Source organism: Hypanus sabinus, chromosome 3 (assembly GCF_030144855.1).
Source record: "Hypanus sabinus isolate sHypSab1 chromosome 3, sHypSab1.hap1, whole genome shotgun sequence".
Lineage (NCBI taxonomy): Eukaryota > Metazoa > Chordata > Chondrichthyes > Myliobatiformes > Dasyatidae > Hypanus > Hypanus sabinus.
Window position 1 is genome coordinate 132,834,604 of NC_082708.1, and position 21,960 is coordinate 132,856,563.

At 40.8% G+C, this 21,960-nt stretch overlaps 1 protein-coding gene and 1 long non-coding RNA gene across 3 annotated transcripts in view; one reads left to right on the forward strand and one right to left on the reverse strand.

The window, feature by feature from the left end:
• Positions 1–21,960, forward strand: part of maml3 (mastermind-like transcriptional coactivator 3) — a 505,475-nt gene that overhangs the window by 161,696 nt on the left and 321,819 nt on the right. The window lies entirely within an intron of this gene.
• Positions 5,034–21,960, reverse strand: part of LOC132391678 (uncharacterized) — a 46,776-nt gene continuing 29,849 nt past the window's right edge. The window contains exon 3 of the long non-coding RNA XR_009511306.1: positions 5,034–6,162. This is a non-coding gene — a long non-coding RNA (uncharacterized LOC132391678). The remainder of the gene's footprint in view (positions 6,163–21,960) is intronic.

Sequence of the window (21,960 nt, forward strand, 5' to 3'; positions counted from 1 at the left end):
TTGAAAAGACTGGGGTGTTGGGGGTCAGAGCAAGGGATGGGTTGGTGTTCAGCTCACTTCTCTGTGAGGTTTGCTCATCTCTGTGTTGAACTGAGGCTGTGGCCTGCAACTAAACTAGGCTAGTGGATCGGCTGCAGCGATTACTGGCTTTGTGGCTGTAGTCTCACCTTCGTGAACTTTAGTTCTGAGTGTGATTTGCTTACTTTTATTGTTTGCACAATTTGATTTTTTTTCCCTGCACGTTGTGTGTTTGATGTTTTTTCTTAATGGGTTCTATTGGGTTTCCTTGTATTGTGGCTGCCTGTAATGAGACAGATCTCAAGATTGTATATAGTATACAGACTTTGATAAATAATTTTCAACTTTCTCTTCTGTAATCCGATATGGTCCATGACCTCACTACTGTTTTGCTTCCGATCTGTAGACTGTGGTCCTCTCCCAAGTAAATACGGATGCAAAAAATCTATTTGGGATCTCCCCCAACTCTTATAGCTCCGTGCACAGGGTGCCGTGCACAATGCTGATGTTCAAAAGAACTAATTTTGTCCCTGCTATCCTTTTGCTCTTACTGTATCTGTAGAAGCCCTTAGGATTCTCTTTCACCTTGTCTACCAGAGCCTTCTTTTAGTCTTCCTGATTTTCATTTTAAGTGCTTTCTTGCATTTCCGGTACTCAAACAACTCATTTGTTTCTCTCTGCCATTACCTGCCCCGCTCCTCCTCCTCCTTAACCATGGCATCAATATCCCTTGAAAACCAAGCTTTCCTAAATCTGTTAGCCTTGCCTTTTATTCTAACAAGAATACACAATTCATATTGAATACTACATATTTAATAATTTTACAATGTTCTTTCCATTCAAAGGTTTCAAGGACAGTTTGGATGTCAGTGCTATCATAATACCACAAGGCTTAATTGGTGTTATTCTATCTGTTTTAAACTTCAGCAACCATTTGTGACAGAGGCTGGCCTCTGGCTCCACCCTGGTTCCCTTGCTGATAGGTAACTGGCCAATCCTAGTATTGTGTGATGGAAGGAGTGAGGTTGATAATGTAGTCAGGATGAGTCTAAAACAGAGTCTGACTGGTCCACTGGATGTTTCCCATCTCCAGAAATCTCCCATCTTGTTAAGAGTTTGTAACTTGAAGGGATACTGTTTTCTTTAGAGGAGATGAGACATCAGCCCCAACAACAATTTGGAGAGCTGATCATATCTCTTCATGTTAATAAGGTGAATACAGAAATAAGAACTTCTTCAACTTGTAGGAATACTCCACAGCCCACCACCATAACTAGTTAAGGAGATTTTACTTTTTAGCTTTATTGACCGCAATCTTTTTATGTTATTTAAACATTCAGAAGTGACATTTGCTCTTGGACTGGCATGTCAGATGAACAAATATTGTGATGAGTAACATATCTAAGCTGTTACTACCATTTGCTCCTGTCGATACTGTTAAAATAGTATTTCATTTATAACAGTACTGCCATGGATTCTGACCAAGTCTTGTCTTTGAATGTCAGCTATATTATCAGTGTGTGATAAAGTCCCATCAGTCATTGCCAAAAGTTTATAAGGCCAGAGGCTCCCATGGCCCCTCCTCCAGGCTGACCCAACTTGCTTCAGGGGAACTGAGGAGGAGGGGGACAGAGAGGTTGAGGCAGAAGTAACGTGCAAGGCTGAAGGTTCTTTGCATGTACAACAAGAATAAACAATTACGAGCATTAGAAGTGTATGACTGGGAGCATCCCAACCATACACTTGTCATCTTCTGGAAGGACAAAAGTTAAGGTACTTGTTTGATTTAGCCCTTTGCCAACAACTGACACTGGAGAAATAAAGACTGATCAAGACATGAGACGGGTGGGAATTAAAAACAGAATGTGCCAAAGCATCAGTGGTGCTGACCTGTGTTTCAGAGAGCAGTTCATGTTCTCCAAGCAGCTTTCTCCTTTTCCAGACTGTGAAAGGGCCCTCTGCCCACATTCGTAACATGTGCGATTATGTGGCAGTATTGGCAACTTCTGTTGAGTTGGTCTCTGAGGCAAAATACAAGCAATACCCTGTTTAACAGATGTGTTGCTACTCTGCACATCAGGGATGGAATGGCCAAACCCATTTCGAGATGGTTGGCCATTAAGTGAGGCTCCTGAACTGGCAGGTGCTACAACACAACCCTAAAGAAAAACAGTAAGGCAGGTATCACTGAGGAACGGCTTCAAACTTGAAAAGGCACTGAACAAGCAGTGGGAAAAATAGACAAGATAATCAAAATGTTAGCCAAGGTCTTGAAGTATTAGGGGAACTTGGCATTCAGTTCAAAGTTGGGATACGATGGGCAGTTTTGTTTCCTTTAGGCTAATAGTGCAGAGACTTGTCAGTTATGAAATATCCAAAAATTTGGATATAACCAGTTTTCTTTCCTGGGTATGTTTCAAATGCATGAATAGCATGACTTGTGTTGCAGAAATGTTCAGTATTTGTAGCTTGTGAGGAATCTTGCTGGGCTTTGCAAGATTATAAAATTGTTCCAATTGTTCCTGAAGTTTGATGTTGGAATAATGTCCGAGATTGAGAAGTTTGCGCAGGAATTGGATGGGGTTTAAATTGAAGGTTATCAGTTCAGTAGACATGCGCAAATATAATTTGAACTTTCCTATTTATGAATAATTTTTAAACTTGTTCCAGCCCTTAAAAAGAAACTGTTTGTAATATATCAAGTCAAATTGCTATTTAGTTAGATGGATGTAGCTATATTTAGTTGAAGGTATTTCTGAATGAATTCACTATGATGCATTGAATTACCCCTCTCACTGGTAATGATCCTGTAAATTGGCTTTCTGGACATCACCATTCACAGTTGTGCCAGATTGCAACTATTGTTCATTCTTGAGCCCTTAGTTCCCAGTGGAGCATAGGCCATTGATGACCTCCTGTCTGCATCGTCCAATGTTGATGGTCTGGTTGGAGTTCTTCAATGTTTCTGTAATCCATTGTATCCACTGTACAAGGGATTTGCCTATACAGTTTCACCAGAGCCCTTTTGGCTGGCCTTACTTATTTCCACCTCTCACAGTTGGGTCGTAAGGCTGGACTTTGAGAGATGCCATATTGCAACTGGTACCTTCCAATTCAACTTCTGGTGAAAGATCATTGCCCAAGATATTAATATGTGTTATTCTTCTTAATTTTATTCACCATCACTTTTTTCCCCAGTGCTTCTTTTCATTTTGCAGCGTGCAGTCATAGAATACCAATGATCTATTCTCTCTCGTTACGATGCTTAATCTGATTTTGGTGACAGTTTAAATAGTCCTCTGCATGTGGCACCCAACTGCATTCGACTCTGTAGCTGTTTTACCAAGATACTCTGAGATTATTTAGACATGACTTACTTGCACAAAGCTAGTTGACTATCCCTAATCAGGGTCTATCTATTCTAAAACTTGTATCTCCTTACTGTAGAATACCTCCCAAATATTGAAGTACTTAAGCCAGGGCTCTATTTTCTGCACTATCCTCCCACAAGGTCTGAGGGGATACCTTGTTTCAGCCCTAAGGTTTTATCCATCCTAATTTGCCTCAACAAGTTCCTCCTCTTCTGTAACCTGGATGTGGTCCAAGATCTCGCTACTGTCTTGCCTCCATTCGAAAGACTCTGTGTCCATCTCCCGAGTAAATACAGATGCAGAACGTCTACGTACAATCTCTCCCATTGCATAGATGACTATGTTTATTTTAAAGTAGACCAATTTTGTCCCGTGCTATGCTTTTGCTCTTAATATATCTGAAGTGGCCCTTGGAATTCTCCATTACCTTGTCTGGCAGAGCAACTTCATGCCTTTTTAGCCCTGCTGATTTCCCTTTTAAGTGTTCTCTTGCATTTCTTATACTTCTCAAGCACCTTATTTGTTGCTTGCTGGCAATACTTGCAATGTACCTCCTTTTTGTCAACAGTGCCTCCATATCCCTTGAATACCAAAGTTCCCTAAACCTATTAGAACATGCCCTTTGTACACAAAAAAAACAAATCCTGTACTCGCAATATTTCACTTTTGAAGGCTTCCCACTTACCAAGCACCCCTTTGCCAAAAAAACAACCTACCAGATCCTTTCTCATCAAAATTGGCCTTTCTCCAATTTAGAATCACAACCTGAGGACCATTTCTATCCTTCATAGTTATCTCGCAGCTAATGGAATTGTGATCATTCATCATTCAGCACCCTTTGCTTTAAGGAAAACAACACAGTCAATCCAAACTCTCCTCATAATTCATTCCCTCCTATCTAACTATCATCCTTGTCAATCTTTTGTGACCTTCTCTGGAGATCAGTTTCCAGTGTGTACAATGTTGAGATGATTCTTCTGATTGACAGCCAAGCTGACTAACAACAGAAATTACAGGAAAAGCTCTCAGGTGTCTACTTTAAGGATAGTTTAAAGACCATTTGTTTGAAAAGTGAAGCATACATTTGACAAACTTTTCTTGGGGAAAAAAGACTGTTTGATTTTGAAATTATTTATGGGATGCATGTATAACAAATTAAAATTAAATGATCAATTTCAAAGTGGAATTTGCGCATTTCCCTCCTGTTTTCCACCTTAGCAGCACTGTCTTGTATTTGATATTGCATTATGTATTTGCTTTGAGAAATCAAACAACGATTGTTCAGAATATCAATGGGCAATATCTGGAAGGACATCGCTTCTATTCGGATTTGGAGGGAAGTTCTGAATGAAACGTCGCATTTGATATGCTTAACATGCCAAAAAACTTTGAATGTTAGAAGTGAGTTTCTCTGTCATGCTTGGTAGTTGACATATGTGAAACCTCAAAGGACAGAGGAGGTGCTGTGATTTATCTTTCTTGTCCTAAATATCAAGATGAATCTGCCAGTTGTTCTGTTCTGTACTCTTTACATCTGTTTTGTTGTTCCACCAGGTCTGATGTCTTAAACCCTTTTGCCTTACTCCCATGTAGTCAGTAGCTCTTGCACATTGTCACTAGGCAGCATGGAACGATTAACCAAGCATGGCTCTTTCTTCTAGCTCTCCCCGCAGAGAGATCTTACAGCTTTCATGCAAAGCCCATCTGCTTCTGTCTAATGTAGAGGTGGGAAATAAATGTAAAGAAACAAATGCAAGTTATGCCATTTCTTCCAAACGATGATTACAGCACAGGAATGAAATGCAAAACTAGCAATATTGGCAGCAGTGCAGAATTTATATAGTGCTATTGTACTGCTCTTTTTATATTTCATGGTATAATTCAATGAGTGGTTTGAACAAATGCTCACTGTCTCCTGCAATTACTGTTGAGCAAATTCACCCAGGCTCAGCTTCAGTTTCCAGAAGTTTCTTGGACAAGACAGCAAAATCTGGTGTTAAAGTTTCTCTGCCTGCTCTTCCACCCGGGTTAACACCTCTGGACTGAATAGAAGCTCTTGCCAGTCATGTTCTAGCCTGTGTTTAGTATCTGGAATATAACTGTGGGCATATCATGCACTGAGCTAGAAGTCAAAGTGAATGGGTGCTTCACTTGTGTGTGTGAAGAGGTCAAAGGTCAAGAGGTGCTGCTTCTACGGTTTGATTGGAAGCTACTGTGAGAAGGAGAGTGGCTGTCAGCAGGGATGGAAGCGTGGACCCTTGTGTCACTGAATGAGTGTGTCAGTGGGGATGGAAGCGTGGACCCTTGTGTCACTGAATGAGTGTGTCAGTGGGGATGGAAGCGTGGACCCTTGTGTCTCTGAATGAGTGTGTCAGTGGGGATGGAAGCGTGGACCCTTGTGTCACTGAATGAGTGTTTCCTTCGCACTGCTGAAAGTAGAAGAGAATGTGAACATGGTAGAGACATCATGTTGAAGATGGTGGAAATTACAGAGAATAAATGATATACAGAATGGTGGTAAAGGGCTGGTAAGAGATGCTAGGAAGAGAAACTGGCAGTGGTAGTGTGTAATATGGAGAGTTGAAAACACTGTATTAAAAGTAAGAGTAAGGCACCTTGGGAGTGTTGTCATCAGGTCAGATATGACAGATTGAGGAACTAGGAGAATGGAATGGTGTATAGAGAAATCAGGGTTGAAGGGGGTGTGGAGCAGTTACCTGTGTGTGGCAGGGAGTCAGCAGGCCTGTAGTGGATCCAAGTTGCTAACTGCCCCCTGAAATAGAGAAAGGGAAGGGAACATTTAAAGGTGGACCATCCGCACCTGCATGATCAACTCCTTTTCCACAGATATCCCTTTTGTCCTTTCCATCTCTTCCTCTTCTCTGCAATTTAAATATCCTTGATTTCTGACTTTTCCTTGTTTGGATGAAAGGCCATTGACCTGCAACCTTTACCTGTGTCCCTCTCTTCAGATCCTGCCCGACCAGCTGAGCACCTGCACGGTTTCTGTTTTTACGTCAGATTTTCAGCATTTGCTATTTTCCTTTTCTATAGCTTATAATTATTGGCCTGAGCTTTAGGGACTAGGTTTCTGTTCAATTCAGAAACATTCTACAGTACAAATAAGATGCTGAATAATCCAAACTGAATTAGAGCTCCCTGGGCTAAAATTGTATGCAGGTGGTGTCAAATTACCTCTTAATACAAGTGTTGACACATTGTGTAAAATAACAGTCTGGATGTAAAATAACAGTCTGGATCTGGCAGTCTGATAGATCTCAACCCACTTTGGAACTAGTAATTGACTGCATACAGGAGACGGGGATTTAGTCTGGCATTCTCTCCTTCTTTGCCTTCTGTGTATTTTGAAGTATCTTCTTATTTCACTCCCTTTCCTCCCCCCGTCATTTCAACAATGTCAAAAACCATCCCAGTTTCTTGGCTGCCTGGTGTTAGCTACACCACATCGCCTCAGAGTTGGGGTTGTTGCTCCTTTGCCTACTGATGGGACCATCAGGAACTTGCAACCTGTTTTTACAAAGACCCGAAACTCCACAACACAGTCTTTTTCAAATATCTAATAGTAACTAAGAATAAAGTAAGATATTAAATACATCCCAGCATGTCCTTGTGGCTATAGGTATCCCACCTCCCCGTCCCTTTTATGATCGGAAGCCATTGCAGAAATGTCCAGTTTTAACTTGCAGCCACATTATTACATAGGTAAGACATTGATTGCTGCTCAAGACAACTGTGCCTAGTACTTCTTAGGTATTTCTGTTACTGCTGTCTGCTATTCTGCCTATAGTGGACATGAAGATGTTCCCTGCCCTTTTTCAGTATAAAGAAAGCTGGGTTCTTAAGCAGTAAGTATCCACACCAAAATATATGTACAGACAAGAGCTCAAATAATTCCTACAAGATGATGCACACTCCAGTGGTCCTAATGGTTTGCCGTTACCTGGTAATATTTGCTGCACTCACAGGGGCCACAGTTCCCACTCTCCGCAGCCATGCTGTAGCCCCAGTTCCTATGCTCTCTGCAAGCTCGTGGTTAAGTCGCCCGTGCTCCCTTGAAGCTGACTTGGTTTGCTGGAGTGTTTCTCAGTCATACAGCATGGAAGCAGGCTGGTCAGCCCAACTGGCTCATGCTGACCAGGACTCCCATCTAAACTATCCCCATTTGCCGATGTTTGGCCCATGTCTCTCTCAAACCTTCCTACCGAGGTACCTGTCCAATCTTTAAGATGTTATTTCTGTGCAATGTCTTTTTTAACATGGGAATTAAAAGTGTGTTGAAGTATCAACAAAATAACATCTAATAGATTGAAAAATCCTGCTGGTCCAGCAACAACAAAATCCTAATCAGATTAACTGAGTTTTACTCCTTCACCCCAACTCACAAAGCTTTTTATTTATTTTATATTCAGTAAATAATGCCATATACAAGATATAAAATCTTTCTGAACTGGATTAAGTGTGATCTGGCCACTGTTCACAGATGGGTTGCAATGTATCTGCGAGCTACTCATTCACTTTTAAGGTAACTACATCCATTGTCTTTCAACAATTTCTTTTTCGTCCCACTTTGTGTTAGTTTCATGGTTACATGTGGAAATATACACAATGTACTTCATGGCGGAACTAAAGGGTGCCGAGCAAAAGGTTGGGTTTAGGTCTGTTTATCACGTACATCGATGGAAGTGTCATTTACGTTATAAACAACACATCTACCGATGTGCTGGGGGCAGCCCACAAGTGTTACCACACATTCCGATGCCAACATAGCATGCCCACAATGCCTGGCAGAATAATACAGAACGCAACAAAAGAAGAGTATTTCTCAGACAGCAGGCATGACTATCAGTTGCTTATTAGTTGAAAACTGAACACACGGCTGGTTAGTGTAGATTTCGACAAGAATCTTGGAATAACTCAACAGTTCCAGACCCTTGAACAGAAGCAAGAATGTTTTACTAGCGCCCTTCTCCTTGCTAGTTCTGTAATGAAATATGTTTTAGGAGTATTTTTTCGTTTGATGTGGCCTGCTTCAATAAAGGATAGTGATAATAACAAAATGTCGATGTACGTGAGGTAGAATCAATCTTCTTTGCCTCTTAAATTTTTTTTGCAAAGTGCTGCCAATATTCTTGCCTTCGCCCTTCATACACAGACATAACAGAAAGCATTCTTAGCTAAGATATTAATATTGAAATGGTTATTGTTATGTTCTGTAACTTCGAAACATTAAACTAATTCAAAGGAAGACACAGGAGTCCAAAATGTGTGTCTAACTTTGGGTTTACTTTAAGCAAGGCATGCATATATCATATGGTAGTGTCACAGTGTATGCAATTCACTTATTTTACATATTACAATACTGAATATTTAAATAAGCAAGAATGCTTAATCAACAACTTTTTACAATAATACTCAAACACTACATTAAATACACAACACTCCTCCTTGCTTAACTATAAACTCCAACTCAATATAGAATGCATTTCAACTACTGTATATACACAGTATACTATATAATACAACTACTATATACAGACATCCACAACATAGTAAACTTTAAATTGTCCTGTTCAGGCCTGAAGTTTTAATCACTGTATCGGGCTTCTTGTTCTTCTGGGTAACGTCATTCCTGACAAGGGAGGTCACTCTGCCTGGCAGGTGAGATGTGGCAGTGAAACACTCTCATGTTCTGCGGCCTCCTCCGTGGCGGTTGTAGGAGTTGACTGCAGGAAGTATTTCTGATGGTGCTAGATCTAATTTGTGAATTTAGTTCCTTTGAGTATTCTCTTATTAATCTTTCCAGTGCTTCCTTTATGATCTGATTTCTCCTCTTAGTTTCCTCATCCACAACACCATCTGACAAATCCTCTGTTTTTGTATCTCTATTGACTCCTTACTTTTTGGCCTTCCATGCACCCAGACAGGCATAGGTCTTTGCATCTACTTTTTCAAGCAACTTTTTGTCTCACACTTGAAGTTCATCCAATAACCTTAATGTACACAAAGCAGATTGTGGTTCTTTATACTCATAGAAGTCAGTTGCTTGCAACTTTCCTGAAGCTCTTTTCCAGCTTAAAACAAGCCACATTTTGCAAGTAACGTATCAGAAGTTTTCTCAAATGTGTTGCCTGCAAAAACTGTTGTAGTCAGAAGCCCATTGCTTTTGTCACTTACACACTTCCTTTGAGCAGCATGGTCCTTCCTTGGTCCAATATGCATTCCAGCCAGAGGCACCAATAGTTGTTTGCTCTCTGTTGAGCATGGTGTACAGCATGGAGATGGTTATGGCATCATCCAGTACCATTCTTAATTCACTTTCTTTTGACTCTTGCTGGGGGTTGGATCTCCAATCAAGTTGTAGTTGTCTAGCCAATCATGTCCCCAAATGCTGGCTCTCCTGTTTTTATCTCAAGAAAACTCAATGTGGCTTGTTGCTATTTCTCTGCTACGAATATAATTCCCACATGAGTTTTCCAACTAAGAACCTATACTGGAAAAAAGATGTCGGTAGGCTTTAGTCCAGCATCTTTCAAGTGCCATTCTTACTCAATTTGTGTAGAAAGTTTGTGTAAACAGTTGAGAAAGTGTCCAATTCCATTTTAATTACTTTGCTGTTCACTTCTGGCGTAAGCCATGTTGCTTGTCTATTGTTAGCTTTCACATTGAAAATCTCAAGACTACACAGTCCTGAGTCACTCTCATCATTATCAAAATTTTCACCAACAGCATGTAGATTAGTGCTCATTTTGAAACTGCAACTTGACTTTTTATCTTTCTCTCTTCTCTGTGCAGCCTATTTATTTTTGTCTGTCTAACATGCTCTTTTTATGTGTCCTACTTTGTTGCAGTTTCTGCAGATTTCACCTTTAAACTTGCATTGATCTGGCATGTGAGCCCCTGCCACAATGGTAATACAATTTGTTTTGCCAGGCAAGTTTCTACTTAGATGTTGCAATTTTGTTCATGCTCACTTTCTTTCAACGGTTTCCATTGATACAGCAATTTCAACTGCTCTTTTTAATGTAAGTTGTGCTTCAGTTATGAGCTGTTTTTGAATGCTTTCTTGTAAGATTCCACAAACTAAACTATCTCTCAGTACATCATTAAGCCCAGTACTGAACTGACAATGCTCAGACAGCTTGTTCAATACAGCCACATACACTGAAATGGACTCCTTCCTTTTGATTCCATTTATGAAACTTAAAATGTTCTGCAATCAACAGTGGCTTCAATTCTAATGGTTAATGTTCCTGCATCACTCTCACAATATCATCAAAGCTCATTTCTGCTGGTTTGGTTGGAGCAGTTAAACTTTGAAGCAAACTGTCTGCCTTTAAACCCAATGCACTCAGCTATTCATTTTTCATTGGCTATTTCATTTGCTTCAAAATACTGTTCAATTAGCTCGGTATACATGAACCAGTTAGACGATGTGTAGTCAAGCATGTCAATCTTTCTGATGTAGCCAGCCTTTTCTGCTTGTTTTTATTTACCATTATTATCACCCAGTACTCACTGTTTATGAACTGTGAATCCTTTCATTTTCTGCCCTTTTTTAAACTTGATTGTCTCGCTGTGATAATTTAAGCATTTGGTAAAGTGAAGCACAATAAAATATTTGAAATATTATATGAAACTCTAGATCTAGATTCGAAAGACCTCCACCTAATCAGAAATCTATACTGGGAACAAACTGCTGCTGTAAGAATAGATGAAGAAGTGAGTTCATTTACGAAAATCAAGAGAGGCGTTAGGCAAGGGTGTGTTTTCTCCCCTGATTTGTTTAATGTGTACTGGGAAACAATATTACAAAAAATAAAAGACATCTTGGGAATCAAAGTTGACGGTGAAAACAGCAATAGTTTCAGATATATGGATGACACTGTGTTAATTGCAAGTACAGAGGAAGAACTACAAAACTTAATTAATATAGTTGTTGAAGAAAGTGCAAAAATGGGTCTATCAAATTGCAAAAAGACAGAATGTATGGTGATATCCAAAAAGAAGGAGAATCCTATCTGCAGGCTGAGAATAAACGGGGAAGACATAAAACAAGTACAGAACTTTTGCTACTCAGGAAGCTGGGTGATATCAGATGACAGGTGCGACATGGATATCGAAAGAAGAATAGGGATGGCAAAGACACCTTTATGAGAATGAAGAGTATACTGACCAACATGGCATGACAACCCACCTCAGAGTACTGAAATGTTTTGTTTATCCAGTTATGTTATATGGTTCAGAATGTTGGACAATATCTAGTATCATGAGGAAATGAATTGAAGCAGCAGAGATGTGGTTTTTGAGGAGGATGCAAAGAATATCATAGATGAAACAAAAATCTAACAAGAATGTCATCAACAGAACAAGCACAAAAAGAGAAATAATGTATGGGCAACGTAACTTCATTGGGCATGTGATTAGGAAAGAGGAGTTAGAATGCACGGTAATTATGAGAAAGAGTGAAAGGAAGAAAGCAAGAGGAAGGCAAAGACAAATGATGATGGAGACAGCGTCCAGGGAACTGGAAATGAATACCAATGAACTGATCCACTCAATAGGTGCGTGTGGGTCATGGCAGGCAAAGCTCAAGCTGGGCATGGCCCCTGATGGTGATGATGGTGATGGTGATGGTGATGTCTCGCTGTGCTTTAACTGGTCGGCTAGCTGTCTCGGTTTCATTTTGAAAATACCTGGTCACCACTGTTATGTCTTGCAACTTGAAAACATTAAACTAATTCAGAGGAAGACATGGGAGTCTGAAAGTTGAGTCTAACTTCATTTTACTTTAAGCAAGGCACTCACATATCATGTGGTAGTCACATGATATATGCTCTTCACTTGTTTTTACATATAACCAGTAATGAATTATTTAAATGAACAAGAATGCTTATTCAACAACAATATTTACAATATTACTCAAACAGTACTTAAATATTAACTACACAACAGTTATCAAAATAAAGAATGATCTGAAACAGAGCAGCTCAACATCAGGCCCAGCAAAACTCCAGAAATTGTGTACCATCAATAAACAGAAGTTGCAGATGAAATGAATGTTTTTTAAAACACTGAAACTATAGTAATGTTGTCTCTGTGCTTCAGATTTTGGCACCCCACAATGCCTAAGAGCGAACACCTGCTGTTCCAATCAGTTGTCAAGTAGCAGTTTCTTACACATGCTTTGCAGAGGCAAGGGCTGCGACAAGAAGTGCGTTTGCAACATATTGGAGTTGGTTACCTAAGTTTAGCAGGGAGAATCCTGATTGTGAGAAGCCCATTCCCATTCTCCATTGTACTTTGGAATTACTTAGTTTACAGTAAATCTCAGAAGGCAGGGATGTTGATGTTTGTGTCCATTTCATGTTGTGCGTAGGAGGCTCCGAGTTTAACTGGAAGTATTTATTAGAACATAGAATATTAAAGCACAATACAGGCCCTTCAGCCACGATGCTGTGTCACCCTGGTAACTCTCTCTAAGGTCAATCTAACCCTTCCCTCCTACATCGCCCTCAACTCCTCTATTATAGATTGCTGATCAAAGAGTTCTTAAATGCCCCTTATGTATTAGTGACAAGAAACTGTGATCTTTATTCATCGTTGTGTCTAAGGGAAATTGTCGTGCTCTAATAGAGTGTATTTACCATCACTCTGTCATTGTTGCACAGAGTTGCCATTCTACTGCTGAGGAATTAGAAAATCTAATGACATCTTGTGAAAATACAACTTACTGCTTGATTATTTGCTCACATGTCATTGCTTTTGTTATTGTGACTTGGAAATGATGCCAAACTAGAGAGACGTCGTGATCTGTTGAGGTCATCTGTGTTATTTTCTCTTACCGGCTGGTGATCCCATTCTTGTGATATAGGGGGAAAGAGCTGGCAGGCAGAGACAACGTTCCCGATCTTATTTATGTCACTGTCTTCATGATTTGTGCGGTGCATTCTGCAGATGGGCTGCATTGTGTTGCACCCAGACAGTCAGCTACTTTGAATCTGAATCTGAATCGGGTTTATTGCAAGAAGCAAGAAAAGAATTATGTAGCTCCATCTCCCCTCAAACTCCCTCCTCACCATCTCCACATCTGGGACCAATGTTCCCTCTAATTTTTAGTAGTCAGCATGCGCAAAAACCTTATGTTGTGCAAATTATTTTCCTGTGACAAAAGTATGTGCGCACTGAATGCACACATGGCACAGTTTATGTAGGTTTACAAAATATTTGATATAAAACTGCACAGATTAACAACAAAATAACATACATATTTAAGTCACTGTTATTTTTTTCTCTCTCCTGTCTTTGGCATTTACCCATTCTTTGTAAACTCTATCTAGACTAACAATAAGTATAATTATTAATTACTACATTATTTTAGGTAACTAACCTTTTGTGTGCACATTAATTTCCTTTGTGTTTGCCGGTTGAAAAACATGCACGCGCAGAGCTTACAGGGAACATAGTCTGGGACTAGTGTAAAAATTCAAATGCTTTTAAATGAGTGATTGGAAAGGTTTATGCAAAGTCTGAGCTGTTTTAGTTCTGTGTTCTGACCTGTATAATACTGTTGATTAAGTGGTTGCACGCTATATAAATCAGTGAAGTGGTGATGTCACAAATGTGCTAATTGCTCATCTTTTATGAACACCAGCTGATATTTCAACCGTCACATGTAGGGAATCCGAAATCTCGGCTGTGGGACTGACTGTCTGAGGCTATATGGTGCCCTGCTTCAGAATGGTGTTGGTCATTGTGTGCCAGACATTTTTACACAGCCACAGAAGAAAATTAGGAACTCTCAGTCTGGAAACTGTAACATTCCATTTCTAGTTCAGATGCTTTCCACCATCAGCAGGTTAATGGGAGTCAGGTGATGGTTGGCCTGCCCAAAATCATCACCTGACCTCTGACGAACAAGCCTGCCCTCCCACCCATCCATTTCAGAGATCTAGGGTTCCCCTCATGCATTGTACAGTAGCAATATTGGACTAGCTGTGAAGGGTCTGTAAAGCAGTGGTCCTGGCACTCAGACTAATCATTCCCTGCCTCCACTGCTGTCCAAAACGTTAACCATCAGTATACAAACAGGAGAAAATCTGCAGATGTTAGAAGTCCGAGCAACCCACACTAAATGCTGGAGGAACTCAAATAGGTCAGGCAGCATCTGTGGAAAAAAGTACAGTCACGTTTTGGGCTGAAACGTCAACTGTACTTCTTTCCACAGATGCTGCCTGACCTGCTGAGTTCCTCCAGCATTTTGTGTGTGTTGATCCATCAGTGTAGTTTAAAGCTACCTGTGACATCTCAAAGAAGCGGCCAGTGTGGGAAGAACATCTTCTCCAGTGTAGTATCAACAGTCATTTTCTATTATGTGGTAATCAGGAGGATGCTGAGCGATCTCTCACCAACACTTCAGATAGAGTTCTGGGCAAAGATGAAACTCCTCACCTTTGAGTGAAGTAAGTTGTCTTCCATTACTCAGTGTTTGACAGTGTTACAGAAAATTATAAATTCTTTAATGGGGGAGAAAAAATTAATCCCCTCAAGAAAGTAGTCCCCCTACTTTTCAGTGGGAATTTTGTTTTCCCTAGAACTTATCTTCCAGTGTAAAATTGACCTAAATGATGTCAACAATAGTATCACACGCAAAATTCATCACCTGTGATATTTTCAACTTGAATTTGATGTCCATTGAACCCCTAGCAGTCAAATAGCATTCTTTGCTTCTGTTGAGACTGGTAAACATCCATGACCGCAAATGCAGCATGGGCATGTGCCCATAATGGTTTGCTTGAGAAAGCCAAGGTTACAGTCAATCTCAGCTTTCTAGTTTTAGGATTGCTGTGAGCTGTTGCTGATGGAGCCTGCTACAGTGAAGCTTACTGGTTCATGAGGGAAGTCACCCCAATTCCATGTTCAAGCTGATATCTCCTACTTTTCCAAAGAGCCATCGGCTGGAAGAAGCAGCATCCGTGTGGGTAAGGGGTTGGGGGGGTGGGGGGTGGGGGGGGAGGAAAGTAATCGATTTGGGTCGGAGTATGGGGATTGGAGTTGAGTTTCTCCAGAAGGTGGTTTGTCGCTTCAGATTCCAACAGTCTCTTGCGCAGGAGCAGGCAGAGTTCACATGGGGCGTATGTAAGCTTTGTCAGTATTCCTGAAATGCAGGTGCTCATAGACTGTACATGTGTCCTTCTGTGACGTCTCTCGCAGCTTTCTGCCTGGAGCAACTAGCAGTAGCATCAATCTAGAAAGGGAATGCCTCCAGAATTCTTCACCAGATTTCTATGATTCCTTGGGATCCCAATTCTATTCCTCCTCTCTATCATTACAATATCTATTTATTTCCAAGTCAAATTTATTGTCAAAGTGTTAATAGTATATGTTACCATATTTTACCTTGAGATTAATTTTCTTCCTGCATGGGAGGTTAGTTAGGAGGATTCAGTCGCTAGGTATACATTGTGAGATAGTAAATTGGATTAGACATTAGCTCATTGAGAGAAGTCAGAGAGTGGTAGTGGGGGATTGCTTCTCTGAGTGGACGCCTGTGACTAGTGGTGTGCTACAGGGATCAGTGCTGGGTCCATTGTTATTTATCATCTATATCAATGATCTGGTTGATAATGTGGCAAATTGGATCAGCAAATTTGCTGATAATACAAAGATTGGAGGTGTAGTGAACAGTGAGGAAGGTTTTCAAAGCTTGCAGAGGGATTTGGACTAGATGGAGGAATGGGCTGAAAAATGGCAAATGGAGTTTAATGTGGACAAGTGTGAGGTATTGCACTTCGGAAGGTCAAACCAAGGTAGAACATACAAGGTAAGTGGTAGGACACTGAGGAGTGCAGTAGAACAGAGGGATCTGGGAGTACAGATACATAATTCCCTAAAAGAGGTGTCATAGGTAGATAGGGTCATAAGAGAGCTTTTGGTACATTGGCCTTTATAAATCAAAGTATTGAGTATTAGAGTTGGAATGTAATGGTGAAGTTGTATAAGACATCGGTGAGACTGAATTTGGAGTATTGTGTGCAGTTTTGGTCACCTAATTACAGGAAGGATATTAATAAGGTTGAAAGAGTGCAGAGAAGGTTTACAAAGATGTTGCCAGGACTTGAGAAACTGAGTTACAGAGAAAGGTTGAATAGGTTAGGACTTTATTCCCTGGAGCGTAGGAGAATGAGGGGTGATTTGATAGAGGTGTTTAAAATTATGACGGGTATAGATAAAGTGAATACAAGTAGGCTTTTTCCACTGAGGCTAGGGGAGATAAAAACCAGAGGTCATGGGTTAAGGGTGAAGGAGGAAAAGTTTAAAGGGAACATGGGGGGGGCTTCTTCACGCAGAGAGTGGTGGGAGTGTGGAATGAGCTGCCAGATGAAGTGGTGAATGCGGGCTCACTTTTGACATTTAAGAAAAACTTGGACAGGTATATGGGTGAGAGGGGTTTGGAGGGATATGGCCCAGGTGCAGGTCAGTGGAACTAGGCAGAAAAATGGTTCGGCACAGCCAAGAAGGGCCAAAAGGCTTTTTTCTGTGCTGTAATGTTCTATGATTTTATGGTTCCAACCATGTACAGGAAGTAAAGAAATACAAAGGAATTTACCAAAAACTGTACGTAAACTGAGACTGACAAACAAGAATGTCCAAAAGAAGACAAAATGTGCAAATTAAAAAAAAAACACTGAGAACATGAGTTATAAAGTGTCCTTCCTTGAAAGTAAGACTGTAGGCTGTAGAATGGTTTCAGAGTTGTGATGAACAAAGATGTCCATACCGGCTCAGAAGGCTGATGGTTGTTTCTGAACATGGTGGTGTGGGACTGGAGGCTTCTGTACTTCCTGCTCAATGGTAGTAGCAAGAAGAGAGCTTTGCCTGGATGGTGAGGTTCTTGATGATGGGTGCTGCTTTCTCGTGGCAGTGCTCCATGTAAATGTGCTCATTTGTGGGGAGGGCTTTGCCTGTGATGGGTTGGATTATGTCCACCACTTTCTGTAGACTTCTCTGTTCTTGGGTTCCTGGTTAACTAGTGAGAGCATTGCCCAGTAGTTGGAAGAGTGTCATTTATAATATAATGTCACCATTTAATAGTGATCCCCACAAGGCCAAATGCAGAGAGCAGTGAGAAGTTACAGTAGTTCAGTACAGAACATTGAGCTGAAGCTGACGCTGTCAGAGTTATCTGCTTTAAGAAGAACCACATGCCATTAATGCTGTTTATTTAAAGCTGGTAAAGCAACTCCTAATCTTGGATTAGCAAGTCAGAAGACAGTGGTTTTATAACCTGCCGCTGATCTTTGTGCAAAATCCTGACTTGCCGGTACAGTGCCATGCTGAAGCTGGTATCTTTCAGGTTTGATCTTATACTGAAGCACCATTGGAAGTGAAAAAAAAGTTCCATAGCTCTATTTTAAAAGAGAACAGGGGTTCCGGTACAAGTTTCCCAATGAATTATTACCTCTCAACGAACAGCACTGAAAAATTAGTAATTTTCGTGCTGCTGTTTGAGGTTCTTGCAGCCTACAAATTAGCTCATCTGTCCTGCAGCAGCAATGTCTGAGCTGCCCCATGCTAGAGACGTTTAGTATACAAATTCAAGTTCTTTCTTTAATCCGTTATGTAAGTGTGTTAGGTGCAGGATTAATGTTGACCCTGCCATTCTGTCATACTGTGGTGGTCCAATGGTAGCATGACACTATTACAGCTCAGAATGCTGGAGTTCAGAGTTCGATTCCAGGGCAGTCTGTTAGGAGTTTGGACCTTCTCCCCGTCAACCGTGTAGGTTTCATCTGGGTGCTCCAGTTCCCTCCCACAGTCAAAAGACGTACCGGTTAGTAGGCTAATTTGCCATTGTAAATTGTCCTGTGATTAGGCTCGGGTTAAATAGATGGGTAGTTGGGCTTGTTGGGCCTGTTCCATGCTGTTATCTCTAAATAAATAAGATTCTCTGGATGGATGGAATACCCACAAAGTGCTGGAGGAACTCAGCTGGTTAGGGAGCATCAACAGAGAGGAATAAATAGTCAACGTTTCAGGCCGAAAGATTTCAGTCATTAGACTGGAAAGGAAGGGGAAAGATGCCAGAATAAGAAGATAGGGTGGGAGGGGTGATGAAGTAATTAGCTCGAACATGATGGGTGGAAGAGGTAAAGTACTGAAGCGGAAGGAATCTGATAAGAGAGGACAGTGGGCCACAGGAGAAAGGAAAGGAGGAAGGGCACGAGAAAGAGGTGAGGAGAAGAGGAAGAGGGGGAGCCAGAATAGGGAATATAAAAAGAGAGAAGTGGGGGAGGGCGGGGAGAAATTACTGGAAGTTAAAGCAATTGATATTCAGGCCATCAGTTTGGAGGCTACCCATATGGAATATGAGGTGTTGCGCCTCTCCCTCCTCCCCTTCTCTTTTTTTCCATTCCCCATTCTGGCTCCCCTCTTATTTTACCTCTTCCACCTTTCATCTCGCCTCCGCTACCCACCTACCTACCCCATCACCTGCCAGCTTGTACTCCTTCTGCTCTCCTCATCTTCTCATTCTGTCTAATGCCCCTTTCCTTTCCAGTCCTGAAACATCGACTGTTTATTCCCCTCCACAGACGCTGCCTGACCTGCTGAGTTCCTGCAGCACGTTGTATGTGTTCCTCAAAAGCTCCAACATCAGCAGAATATCTTGTGTTTATTCTTTAAATGGCATGTTTTCTCATGTAGGCTGAGGGTGTACACATTCTTCAATGGACGGGTAAAGAAAACCTCTTGCCAGCTAATTAACCATTGCTGAAAGAGAGAGGTGCTCTCTTACCTACTGTTTAACATTTTTATTCACCTGGGCTGGTATCGGCATTAATTTTTGTCCCGTGTTTTTTTCCTTTCTCAGTTATTTTCTGTTAATTAAGGGGAATATAAAGGAAAAACCTTGCTTCTGAAAAGAAAAACAAACTCTGCAACGATGTTGACACAATTGCTTCAGAAGCATAGTCACTGCTAGAAATGAGAAAGCATGGTATTCTGGCTTGGGTATTGCAGAGTCCCATGAAAGGTATTGTACCAGTGAGGAATACTGAAAGAGAAATGTTGACCGGGATACTGTGCTCTATCCTACCACCGTTCCTTGAAAAGTGCTATGAAATCTGTGTTATCCTGAGAAGATAGATGGTGTCTCTAGTTTAATGCTCCATTGGAAAGCTAGTACCTTAAAGTATTCCCTCTGATCCATGGGAACGTTCACTTGTATTTGGTCCTCCAGTCCCTGGAGTAGGAAATGTGAATCAACAATCTTTTATCTCCAAGATGGGGGGTTGGGGGGAATATTACTAGATTTAGTAAGTCCTAAGAGCTAAGTTCTGCATCATTCAATCCTGTTCATTTTAGAATAGAAATTTCCTGCTTTAATTAGAGCCATAAAATCAGAGAGTTTATAGCATTGAAACAGGCACCTTGGCCCAATCAGCCCATGCTGACCAAGATTATGGTCCCGTTTCCAAATTCTTTTTGACCTTCTCACTTAGGAATTGTTTCAGCTCCATATTGATTGAAGTTAAACTTAACCAAGCGCAAGAGGGCCGGAGGCTTCTTTTGAGATTGTTTTTGATATCGACATTAGAACTAAAGGCTTGGCAGTAGACTTTGACAATTATCAGGCTCCCCAAGCTCAGTCTCTAATTGATTTTATATGAATTTTACACTTTCATGTCCAACATTGTTCATGAGATAAAGACTGTTTACAGGGGTACTCTGCACATTGTACTCTAACAAACTCTGCCTTATTACGAAGCCACAGTGGTTCTCAAGCAGGCCACATGTGGCCCAATCAACACACTGTTGCAGCCCATATGGCATCCTGTTAATTTTAACAGTAATGTACTTTTACTTTTAATCATTTAAAACGTATGCTTGGCAGTGTGGAAATGAGAGCTATTAGAGAACTTTCATTTGCATTAAATTCCTGTCAGAAGACAAAGTACGAAATGTTTATAAATGGATTTAGCAGAAGCTTGTTGTGTGGGTCCATCCCATGTAATGCACTGAGGACACCACTTTGACACATATATTATCTTCCTAGGGGGTTCAAGGATGATTGACTTCTTCTCCTCTTGTGTGTTCTGATGGCTGATGAGTCCAACTGAGAACCGTGGACTCTTCCCCATATGGGAAGTATTGGAGATGACAGAGTGGGAAGGAAGGTGCTCGTCTCCTCCCTCTGCTCATATAGGGTTTCTGTATAATCCTGGAACATTGCTTGGAGGCACCAATACCTTCTCAAATGCTCCTTTTCTGCTTTGAGTGGTCAGGAATCTGGGAACCGCAGGAGAGATGCTCCATTTCTTCAAAGGGGCTTTTAACACACTATTGAACCTTTTATTTTGTCTGCCAATCCTCCAAATGCACCGGGAGAATAAGTGACCCAGTTCTCAAGCCAACATTATCAGCAGTGAAGCCCCCATTCAGCCAAAGTAAACTTATTATCGAAGTACATGTATGTCATCATTTACAACCTGCGGGCCTACTCAACAAAAATAGAATCAATGAAAGACCCCACCAGCTTGGGCATTCAACCATTGTGCAAAAGACAACAAACTGTGCAAATAGAAAAGGAAATAAATAATAATAAATAAACAATAATATCGAGAACATGATATGAAGAGTCCTTGAAAGTAAGTCCATAGGCTGTGGGAACAGTTCAATGACGGGGTAAGTGAAGTTATTCTCTCTGGTTCAAGAGCCTGGGTTGAGGGGTAATAACTGTTCCTGATCCTGCTGGCATGAGACCTGAGACTACTCTACCTTATTCCTGATGGCAGCAGCGAGGAGAGAGCATGACCTGGATGATGGGGTTCCTTAACGGTGGATACTGCTTTCCTGCTTTCATGCAGATGTGCTCAGTGGTGGAGAATGCTTTACCTGTAATGTACTGGGCTAGATAGGTCTTGTAATTCACATGCTGATACGAGAGTCCTGAGCTTTGTCCTGGGTGATTACGTTGGAAAATAGCTTGTGAACCTCTGCTATGCCTCTTAGAACTAACGTGCAGCACCAGCAGTTTAAGTAAGTCAAACATAGATTAAGCTAAGTTTGATTGCATAGTGCCTGATAACTTGCATTACTTTGAGCGCTAACTAAACCAAGTGTAATTGAACACTGAATGCCAGTAATCATTATTGAGGCCACTGCCAACCAGTTTACTCTTGTAATGGAATAGTCTATCAATAATTGAAACCATCGCAGAATTAGTGAGACCGGAGGCTTGTTTAGTGTGACGGTGGCACATTGTTATACATTAGCACTATTAATCAGGTGTACAAATGAACCCAGTCATTCTCTGGTGTCCTTGCTGAGTCAATGCCAATTGATCAAAAGCTTGTTTATGGCTTTTTGTTGCTGTTAAAACCTGAATTTAATTCAGTGCTCAAACCTGTCGTTTCTGTTAGGGGGAATTCAGGCTTTGGCAAAATTTAAGATGATTTGCAAGCTGTAGTTTGAACTATATTTTGTACCTCTTGACTTTTAATTTCTTTGACACAGATTATTTCTTAAAGGGATTTCTAAATATGAAAACAAA